General features: G+C 58.3%; 1 non-coding gene across 1 annotated transcript; it reads right to left on the reverse strand.

Annotated features, from left to right (window-relative positions):
* Positions 1–9,257: 9,257 nt before the first annotated feature.
* Positions 9,258–9,376, reverse strand: LOC137157873 (5S ribosomal RNA). The gene has a single exon (XR_010921253.1). It is a non-coding gene; the product is annotated as a 5S ribosomal RNA (ribosomal RNA).
* Positions 9,377–10,020: the final 644 nt, after the last annotated feature.

The following is a 10,020-nucleotide window of genomic DNA, read 5'->3' on the forward strand; positions in this document are numbered from 1 at the left end:
GCTTAGGGTTAGTTGGAGATAAGGGTTAGGGGAGGGGAGGCTTAGGGTTAGAGTTAGCAGGATGGGGAGGGTTAGGTTTGGGTTAATGTCACTGTTGAGTTTAGGGTTAGGGTTTAGGGTTTTGCGTTTAGGGTTTAGTTTTAGGGTCAGGGTGAGGGTGAGGATTAGGGTTGGGGGGGTTAGGGTTAGGGGGAGGGGCTGGGTTAGGGTTAGGGCTAGGGGGAGGGGGAGGGCTGCAGGTCTAGGGGGTAGAGCTAAGGCTAGGGCTAGAGTTAGGGGGTAAGGAGGAGGCTTTGCAGTTGATGGAGGGTTAGAGGTTACAGTTAGGATTGGGGGAGGGATAGGTTATAGGGTTAATGTAGGGGGACACTTTGCAGTTTGGGAGGGGTTCGGGTTAGGGTTGGGGAGGGCTAGCGCTTGGTTTAGGGTTAGGGGGACTCTTTGCAGTTGGGAGGGATAGGGTTAGGGGGGGAGGGTTGGGGGGACGGGGAGGGTTAGGGATAGGGTTACAGTTAGGATTGGGGGAGGGATAGGGCTTGGGATAGGGCTAAAGCTAATGCTAGGGTTAGGAGGCTGCTTTGCGGTTTGGGAAAGGTTAGGTTTAGGGGGATGGTTAGGGTTAGGGTTGGGGAGGGCTAGGGCTAGCGCTTGGTTTAGGGTTAGGGGGACTCTTTGCAGTTGAGGGAGGGATAGGGTTAGGGTTTAGGGTTAGGGTTACGATGAGGATGAGGGTGATTTTAGATTTAGGGTTGGGGGACACTTTTCGGTTGGGGGAGGGATTAGGGTTAGGGGGAGGGGAAATGTTGGGGAGGGTCAGGGTTAGGGCTAGGGTTTAAGGATAGGGTTAGGGGGTGGTTTGTGGTTGGGGGAGGGTTAGGTAGAGGGGGAAGGGGAGGGGCAGGGTTAGGTTAGGATTAGGGCTAGGGGGTGATTAGGGTTGGCGGAGGATTAGGGGGTGAGGGGAGGGGAGGAGGTGGAGGGGAGGGCAGGGTTTGTGTAGGGTTAGGGTTACGAGGACGATGAGGATGAGGGTGATTGCTAGGGCTAGAATTAGGTTTAGGGTTGGGGGACACTTTTCGGTTGGGGGAGGGTCAGGGTTTAGGGTTTAGGGTTAGGGAGGGTTTGGGGGTCAAGGGGAGGGGGAGGGTTTAGGATTGTTTAGGGTCAGGGGGAGGATTAGGTTAGGGTTAATTGTTAGGGTTAGGGGGACAGTCTGCAGTTGGGGAGGTTTAGGGTCAGTGTCACGGGTTAGGTTTGGGGGATGCTTTGCGTAAGATGGAGGGAGAGGTGTGAGGGGGCGGATTAGGTGGAGGGGGAGTGGCAGGGTTTGTGTAGGATTAGGGTTAGAGTTACGAGGAGGATGAGGGTGATTGCTAGGGCTAGAATTAGGTTTAGGGTTGGGGGACACTTTTCGGTTGGGGGAGGGTCAGTGTTAGGGTTAGGGGGAGGGGGAGTTGGATGTTTAGGGTCAGGGGGAGGATTAGGGTTAAGGGGAGGGTTAGGGGGAGGGGGAGGGGCTGTGTCAGGGTTAGGGGAAGGGGAGGGCTATGTCTAGGGGTAGGGCTAAGGCTAGGGCTACAGTTAGGGTTTGGAGGATGCTTTGCATTTGATGGAGGGTTAGGGGGAGGAGGAGGGTTAGGGTAAGGGTTATGGGGACACTTTGGAGTTGGGGGACGATTGGGGTTAGGGGGAGGGGAATGGGAGGGTTAGGTGGAGGGGGAGGGAGAAGGTTAGGGTTAGGGGGGACGGGGAGGGTTAGGGGTAGGGTTCCGGTTAGGGTTGGGAGGACTCTTTGCGGTTGAGGGAGGGATAGGGTTTAGAGTTAGGGTTACGTTTAGATTTAGGGTTACGATTAGGGTTAGAGTATGGGGAGGGACTGGGTTAGTGCTAGGGCTAGGGCAAGGGATAGTGTTAGATGGGCGCTTTGTGGTTGGCGGAGGGTTAGGGTTAGGGGGAGGGTTAGTGTTAGGGGATCAGTCTTCAGCTGGTGAGTGTTAGGGTTAGTGGGAGGAGGATGGTTAGGATTAGGGTTAGTATTAGGGATAGAGTTTGGGGCGGGCTAGGGCTAGGGCTAGGGCTAGGGCAAGGAATAGGGTTAGGGGGAGGGGGATTGTTAGAGTTAGTGGGACTGTCTGTAGTTGGGGAGGGTTAGGGCGAGTGTCACGGGTTAGGTTTCGGGTTTGGGGGACGCTTTGAGGATGTGGGAGGGTTGCGGTTAGGGGGTGCTTGTGAGGGGGAGGATTAGGTGGAGGGGTAGAGGTAGGTTTTGGGTTAGGTTTAGGGTTAGGGTTAGGATTAGTGTTATGATTAGGATTAGGGTAGGGTTAGGTTTTAGGGTCAGTGTTAGGGTTAGGGAGACTCTTTGAGGTTGGCGGAGGGTTAGGGTTAGGGGGATGGTGAGTGTTAGGGATAGGGGGAGGGGCAGGTTAGGGTCAGGGATAGGAGAGAGGTAGGGCAAGGGATAGGGCTAAGGCTAGGGTTAGGGGGAGGGGGAGGGTTAGAGGGACAGTCTGCAGGTGGGGAGGGTTAGGGATAGTGGGAGGGGTAGGTTAGGGTAGGGTTAAGGGGAGAAGGAGGGAGAGGGTTAGGCTCAGGGTTTGGGGGATGGGGAGTTGGATGGTTAGGGTCAGGGTGAGGATTAGGGTTAGGGGGAGGGGCTGGGTTAGGGGAAGGGGAGGGCTAGGTCTAGGGGTAGGGCTAAGGCTAGGGCTAGAGTTAGGGTTAGGAGGATGCTTTGCAGTTGATGGAGGGTTAGGGGGAGGAGGAGGGTTAGGGTAAAGGTTATGGGGACGCTTTACAGTTGGGGGACGATTCGGGTCAGGGGGAGGGGAATGGGAGGGTTAGGTGGAGTGGGAGAGGGAGGGGGAAGGTTAGGGTTAGGGGGGACGGGGAGGGTTAGGGGGAGGGTTACGGTTAGGGTTGGGGAAGGGATAGGGCTTGGGATAGGGCTAAAGCTAGTGCTAGGGTTAGTGTTAGGGGGATGCTTTGCGGTTTGGGAAAGGTTAGGTTTAGGGGGATGGTTAGGGTAAGGGTTAGGGGCGGGCTAGGGCTAGTGCTAGGGTTAGGGGGACTCTGCGGTTGAGGGAGGGATACAGTTTGGGTTGGGGGCGAGGAAGGGTTAGGATTACAGTTAGGGTTAGGGTAGGGTTAGGGTCAGGGATTAGGTTGAGGGTTAGGGGGACGCTTGCGAATGGGGGAGGGTTAGGGATAGGGTTAGGGGAGGGCTAGGGCTAGCGTTAGGGTTAGGGGTTAGACTTTAGGGTTAGGGTTACGTTCAGGTTTAGGATTACTATTAGGGTTAGAGTATGGGGTTAGGGTAAGGTAAAGGGGAGAGGGAGGGGGAGGGTTAGGGTCAGGGTTAGGGGGATGGGGAGTTGGATGGTTAGGGTCAGGGTGAGGGTGAGGATTAGGGTTAAGGGGAGGGTTAGGGTTAGGGAGAGGGACAAGGGTTAGGGGGATGCTTTGCTGATGGGGGAGGGTTAGGGGGAGGGTGATGGCTAGGATTAGGTTTAGGGTTACGGTTAGGGGGACACTTTGCGGTTGGGGGAGGGTTAGGGTCGGGATCAGTGTTTAGGGTCAGGGCTAGGGCTAGGGCTAGGGCTAGAGTTAGGCGGGCGCTTTGTGGTTGGCGGATGGTTATGGTTAGGGGGAGGGTTAGTGTTAGGGGACAGTCTGCAGCTGGTGAGGGTTAGGGTTAATGGGAGGAGGAGGGTTAGGTTTGGGTTAGGGTCAGGGTTGGGTTTAGGGTTAGGGTTAGTTGGAGGTAAGGGTTAGGGGAGGGACAGGCTTAGGGTTAGGGTTAGGGGAGAGGTAGGGCAAGGGATAGGGCTATGGCTAGGGCTAGGGGGAGGGTTAGTGAGGCAGTCTGCAGCTGGGGAGGGTTAGGGTTAGTGGGAGGGGTAGGTTAGGGTAGGGTTAAGGGGAGAGGGAGGGAGAGGGTTAGGGTCAGGGTTAGGGGGATGGGGAGTTGGATGGTTAGGGTCAGGGTGAGGGTGAGGATTAGGGTTAAGGGGAGGGTTAGGGTTAGGGAGAGGGGCTGGGTCAGGGTTAGGGGGAGGGGGAGGGCTAGGTCTAGGGGTAGGGCTAAGGCTAGGGCTACAGTTAGGGTTAGGAGGATGCTTTGCAGTTGATGGAGGGTTAGGGGGAGGAGGAGGGTTAGGGTAAGTGTTATGGGGACGCTTTGCAGGGTTCGGGTTAGGGCGAGGGGAATGGGAGTGTTAGGTGGAGGGGGAGGGAGAAGGTTAGGGTTAAGGGGGACGGGGAGGGTTAGGAGTAGGGTTCCGGTTAGGGATGGGTCGACTCTTTGCGGTTGAGGGAGGGATAGGTTTAGGGTTAGGGTTATGTTCAGATTTAGGGTTACGATTAGGGTTAGAGCATGGGGAGGGAGAGGGCTAGGGCTACGGCTAGGGCAAGGGATAGGGTTAGGCGGGCGCTTTGTGGTTGGTAGAGGGTTAGGGTTAGGGGGAGGGTTAGTGTTAGGGGATCAGTCTTCAGCTGGTGGGAGTTAGGATTAGTGGGAGGAGGAGGGTTAGGGTAGGGTTAGAGTACGGTTAGGGTTAAGTTCAGGGTGATGGTTTAGGTTTAGGGTTGGGGGACGCTTTATGGATGGGGGAGGGATAGGGTTAGGGGGTGAGGGTGAGGGGGATGAACTGATCATGCACTGTAGCATCTCCTAACCTCACTGCCCTCATCCTCCCTGACTCGAAGTTCAGCTCCGTGGATAACAGACAATTTTGATGATCCAGGCTTTACTGTGCATGCGCAGAGAGACTGAACATGCATTGTAGCATCTTCTGACGTCACTGCCCTTACCCTCCGGGACCCGAAGTTCAGCTCCGTGGAGAGAAGACAGCTTTGGCCTCACTGGCTGTACTGTGCTGTACTGGGGGAGGGTTAGGTTTAGGGGGAAGGGGGACGCTTTGTGGTTGGGGGATGGTTAGGATTTAGGGTTACGTTAGGTTAGGGTTTAGAGTCAGGGTTTACGGTTGGGGTTAGGGGGATGCTTTGCGGTTGGGGGAGGTTTAGGGTTAAGGTAGGGGGAGGGTTAGGGTTACGGGGAGTGTTAGGATTAGGGCGAGGGTTAGGATTACCGTTAGGGTAGGGTTAGGGTCAGGGATTAGGTTGAGAGTTAGGGGGACACTTTGCGAATGGGGGAGGGTTAGGATTAGTGTCAGGGTCAGGGTTAGGGTTAGGAGGATGCTTTGCGGTTGTGGGAGGGGGAGGGTTAGGGTTAGGGTTAGTGTTAGGGGGAGGTTAGAGTTAGGGGGAGGGGCAGGGTGAGAGGTAGGGTTAGGGGGAGGGCTAGGACTAGGGTTAGGGGGATGCTTTGCTGATGGGGGAGAGTTAGGGGGAGGGTGATGGCTAGGGTTAGGGTTAGGGGGACACTTTGCGGTTGGGGGAGGGTTAGGGTTAGGGTCGGGATCAGTGTTTAGGATTAGGGTGAGGGTTAGTGTTAGGGGGAAAGGGAAGGGGGAGGGTTAATGTTAGGGTTAGTTGGAGGTAAGGGTTAGGGGGAAGGCTAGGGCTAAGGTTAGGGGAACACTTTGAGGTTTGGGGAGGGTTGGGGGAGGGGAGGGTTAGGGTTAGAGTGAGCGGGATGGGCAGGGTTAGGTTTGGATTAGTGTCAGGGGGATGGTTAGGGGTTAGGCTTTAGGGTTAGGGTTACGTTTAGGTTTAGGGTTACGATTAGGGTTAGAGTATGGGGAAGGACAGGGCTAGGGCTAGGGCTAGGGCAAGGATAGGGTTAGGCATGCGCTTTGTGGTTGGTGGAGGGTTAGGGTTAGGGGTGAGGGTGAGGATTAGGTGGAGGGGGAGGGGCAGGGTTTGGGGTAGGGTTAGGGTTAGAGTTAGGAGGAGGAGGAGGGTGAGGGTGATTGTTAGAGCTAGTGTTAGATTTAGGGTTAGGGTTAGGGGGAGGAGAAATGTGAGGGGTAGGTTAGGGTCAGGGGTTAGGGTTAGGGAGAGGGGCAAGGGGTGGGGCTTGATTAGGTTTAGGGTGTGGACTAGGGCTAGGGCTAGGGTTAGGGTCAGTTTCAGGATCAGGGGTTAGGGTTAGTGGTTAGGGTTTACAGTTAAGGTCAGGGTAAGGGTGAGGTTTAGGGTTTGGGTGAGGGTTAGGGTTAGCGGGATGCTTTGCAGTTGGGGGTGGATTGAGGTTAGGGACACGCTTTGCGGTTGAGGGTTGCAGTTGGTTAGAGTTTGGGGAAGGGGAGGGTTGGAGTTGCGGCAGTGGGAGGGTTAGGGCTAGGGTTAGGGTATGATTAGGGTTAGGATTAGAGTAGTGTTAGGGTTTGGGTTAGGTTTAGGGAATGGGTTAGGGTTGGGGGAGTGGGAGGGTTAGGTTTAGGGGGAGGGGGCGGGGTTAGGGTTAAGGGGAGGGGGGATGTTAGGGGTAGGGCTAAGGCTTGGACTCGGGTTAGGGTTAGAAGGGTGCTTTGCAGTTGGTGGAGGGTTACGGTTAGGGTTAGGCCGGGAGGACGGTTAGAGTTAGGGTAACGGGAGGGCTAGGACTAGGGCTTGAGTTAGGGCAAAGGTTAGGGTTAGGGGGACGCTTTGTGGTTGGGGGAGGGTTAGGTTTAGGGTTAGGGGGAGGGGAAGTGTTAGGGTTAGGGGGAGGGCTAGGGCTAGCCCTAGGGTTAGGGTTAGGGTCAGGGTCTGGGTTTAGGGTTAGGGTTAGGGTGAGGGTTAGGGAGACTCTTTGTGGTTGGCGGAGGGTTAGGGTTAGGGCTAGGGGGATGGTGAGGGTTAGGGTTACAGGAAGGGGCAGCTTATGGTTAGGGATGGGGAGAGGTAGGGAAAGGGCTAGGGCTAGTGTTAGGGGGAGGGGGGAGGATTTGGGTGACAGTCTGCAGTTTGGGTGGGTTAGGATTAGTGGGAGAGGGAGGGGGAAGGTTAGGGTCAGGGTTAGGGTGATCGGGAGTTGGATGGTTAGGGTCAGGGTAAGGGTGAGGATTAGGGTTAGGGGGAGGGTTAAGGTTAGGGTGGGGAGGGCTAGGTCTAGGGGTAGGGCTAAGGCTTCGGCTAGAGTTAAAGTTAGGAGGACGCTTTGCAGTTGATGGAGGGTTAGGGGGAGGAGGTGGGTTAGGGTAAGGGTTAGGGGGACGCTTCGCAGTTGTGGGAGGTTTCAGGTTAGGTGGAGGGGGAGGGGGAGGGTTAGGGGGGATGGGGAGGGTTAGGGGTAGGGTTATGGTTAGGGTTGGGGGAGGGATAGGACTTGGGATAGGGCTAAAGCTAGTGCTAGGGTTAGGGCGATGCTTTGCGGTTTGGGAAAGGTTAGGTTTAGGGGGATGGTTAGGGTTAGGGTTAGGGGAGGACTAGGGCTAGCACTAGGGTTAGGGGGACTCTTTGCGGTTGAGGGAGGATAGGGTTAGGGTTAGTGTTATGTTTAGATTTAGGGTTACAATTAGGGTTAGAGTATGGGGAGGGACAGGGCTAGGGCTGAGGGTTAGGGTTAGGGGGAGGGTTAGTGTTAGGGGGACAGTCTTCAGCTGGTGAGTGTTAGGGTTAGTGGGAGGAGGAGGGTTAGGGTACGGTTAGGGTTAGGGTCACGGTTAAGGTTTAGGGTTGGGGGATGCTTTGCGGATGGGGGAGGGTTAGGGGGTGAGGGGGAGGGGGAGGATTAGGTGGAGGGGGAGGGGCAGGGTTTGGGGTAGGGTTAGGGTTAGGAGGAGGATGAGGGTGAGGGTGATTGCTAGAGCTAGGGTTAGATTTAGGGTTAGGGGTAGGGGGAGGAGAAATGTTAGGGGTACCTTAGGGTCAGGGATTAGGGATAGGGTTGAGGGTTAGGGGAAGGGGGAGGGTTATGGTTAGGGTGAGGTGGGGGAGGGTTAGGGTTAGGGGAGGAGCAGGGGAGGGAGAGGGGGAGGGTTAGGGTTAGGGGAAGAGGGAGGGGGTGTTTGGGAGAGGGTCAGGGATTAGGGATAGGATTTAGGGTTTAGGGTTAAGGTCAGTGTGAGGGTTAGCGTTAGGGGAAGGTTAGGGTTGGGGGAGGGGCAGGGTTAGGGTTGGGTGAGGAGGAAGACTAGGGCTAGGGGTAGGGCTAAGGCTAGGGCTAGGGCAGGGTTAGGGGGACACTTTGCAGTTGGGGGAGGGATACGGTTTGGGTTGGGGTTAGTGTCAGGGGTTAGGGTTAGGGTTATGGGGGGAGGAGGGGGAGGGTAAAGGCGGCCAGGCGCGGGGCACCCAGGGTCCTCGGACCTCTCCTGGGGTCGGCGGGTCCGAGGGACCCCCTGGAACTCACCCTCTCTCCGCCAGGACATCCCGGGTGAAGGCACTTTGGATAAAGGGGGTCAGGGTGCAATGCCGCCCTCCTGTGGCGCAAAGGAGGAGATGCGGTCTGTCCACCGGCCCCCTTCAGCAGCCAGGTGCCCCGGACCGCCCGCCCGCCCGCCCCCCATGTGGTCGGCGGGGCCGCGGGAAGGGAGAGGCAGTGTTCTGCACACCCCCCTCGCCGGGAGGCCAGCCCTGGCCAATATAGGCTGCCTCGAGGGGTTCTGAGGGTTTACTGCCGCCGGCTGGGAGGAGGGTGCTCGGAGCGGCCTGGGAAAGTGCCCCTAAGGGCCCTGGGCCCCTCCTGCGGTCGGCGGGGCCGTGGAAGTCCCTGGAGGGGAGCTGCTGGGGGGGGGGGGAGGGGGAGAGCCCTGGGGGAGAGGCTGGGGATGCACACCGGCTCGCAGGCAGGCCAGGCCCGTTCAGAGTAGGGTGCCCCGAGGGGCTCGGAGGCTTTGCTGACGCCCGGCCTCGGGTCCGAGGGGGCTCGGGGTGGCCGGGGACTGTCCCCCCCAAGGGCCCTGGACCCCTCTTGCTGTCGGCGGGGTCGTGGAAATCCCTGTGGGGGGGGGGGTCGTGGGACTGCCCACCCGCTCGCCTCCAGGCCATGGGAGGGCGGCATCCAGCCGGGGCTGCGAGGATGACCGGGACAGCGCATCCAGGAGATGCGGACCCGCTTACCGCCATGCCGAGGCAGGGCGGGATCCAGGAGCTGTGGAGCCTTCCTGCAGGCCAGCAGCTTGGCCGCGGGAGGGGCACAGAGCGCCCCGGGAGAGTAACCTATGAGGAGAGCCACGGTGGGGAGCTGCAGAACCTCCTCCGGCCCGGCTCGCCGGTCCGGCGGTGCCCTCTGACCCTGCGCAGAGAGGGCCCTGCATCGGGTGGGCCGGGTGGCTTTTCACCTCCCGCCGTCCGCGTCAGCATCCCGCCCGAACGGTAGCGTGGGGAGAAGAAAACGGGAGTTTTTTCTCTCTCAGCTGGAGAAAAGATGCCTACAGCACCTGGGATTCCCAGGCGGTCACCCATCCAAGTACTAGCCAGGCCCGGGACGGTTTACCTTCCGAGATCGGACGAGATCGGGGGCGTTCGGTCCGGTATGGCCGTAGGCAACCTCCTGCCTCCCTCCTCGCCCGCTCTCCCTGACCGACTCCCCGTCCTGCGTTCACAGCCCCGCGCTCGAAACGCATTCCCCTCCTCCACGATGCGGTCGCACTCCCAGGAACCCGAGGCCTGGTGCGGTGTGCTTCTCAGGCCACCCCGAAGCCCCTCGCCACATCCCGCGTTCCGGCTCCGGGGGCCGGCCCTGGACAGCAGGACGAGACGAAAGCTTCCCAGGGGCGGGGGAGCCCGCCTCCTTGAAAATTCCACGGGGAGCACTGCCCGAGGGCGGTGCGGTGAGTGGGATGGGCGGTGGGCCCGATCCTTCGCCCTCCCCACGCCTCCACCCCCGGCGGCATCGCGTTCTCCACTGGAAAGGGTCTGACTACCCCCAGGCCCACCTGGAGGAAAAAGGAGGGAAAAAGTCCAAGTCGCCCCGGCCACCAGGTCAACCGGGGTAACAAGCTGAAAAAGTCAAAGTCCCACCAGAGACCAGGTCAACCCCGGTAACCAGCTGAAAAAAAGTTTAAGTCCCCCCGGCCACCAGGTCAACCCCGGTAACCAGCGGCCACCAGGTCAAAAAGTTTAAGTCTCCCCCGGCCACCGGGTCAACCCCGGTAACCAGCTGAAAAAAGTTTAAGTTCCCCCGGCCAC

The sequence above is a fragment of the Emydura macquarii genome, unplaced genomic scaffold (genome assembly GCF_026122565.2).
Source record: "Emydura macquarii macquarii isolate MOO-44397 ecotype Brisbane River unplaced genomic scaffold, CSIRO-AGI_Emac_v2 contig_1615, whole genome shotgun sequence".
NCBI lineage: Eukaryota > Metazoa > Chordata > Testudines > Chelidae > Emydura > Emydura macquarii.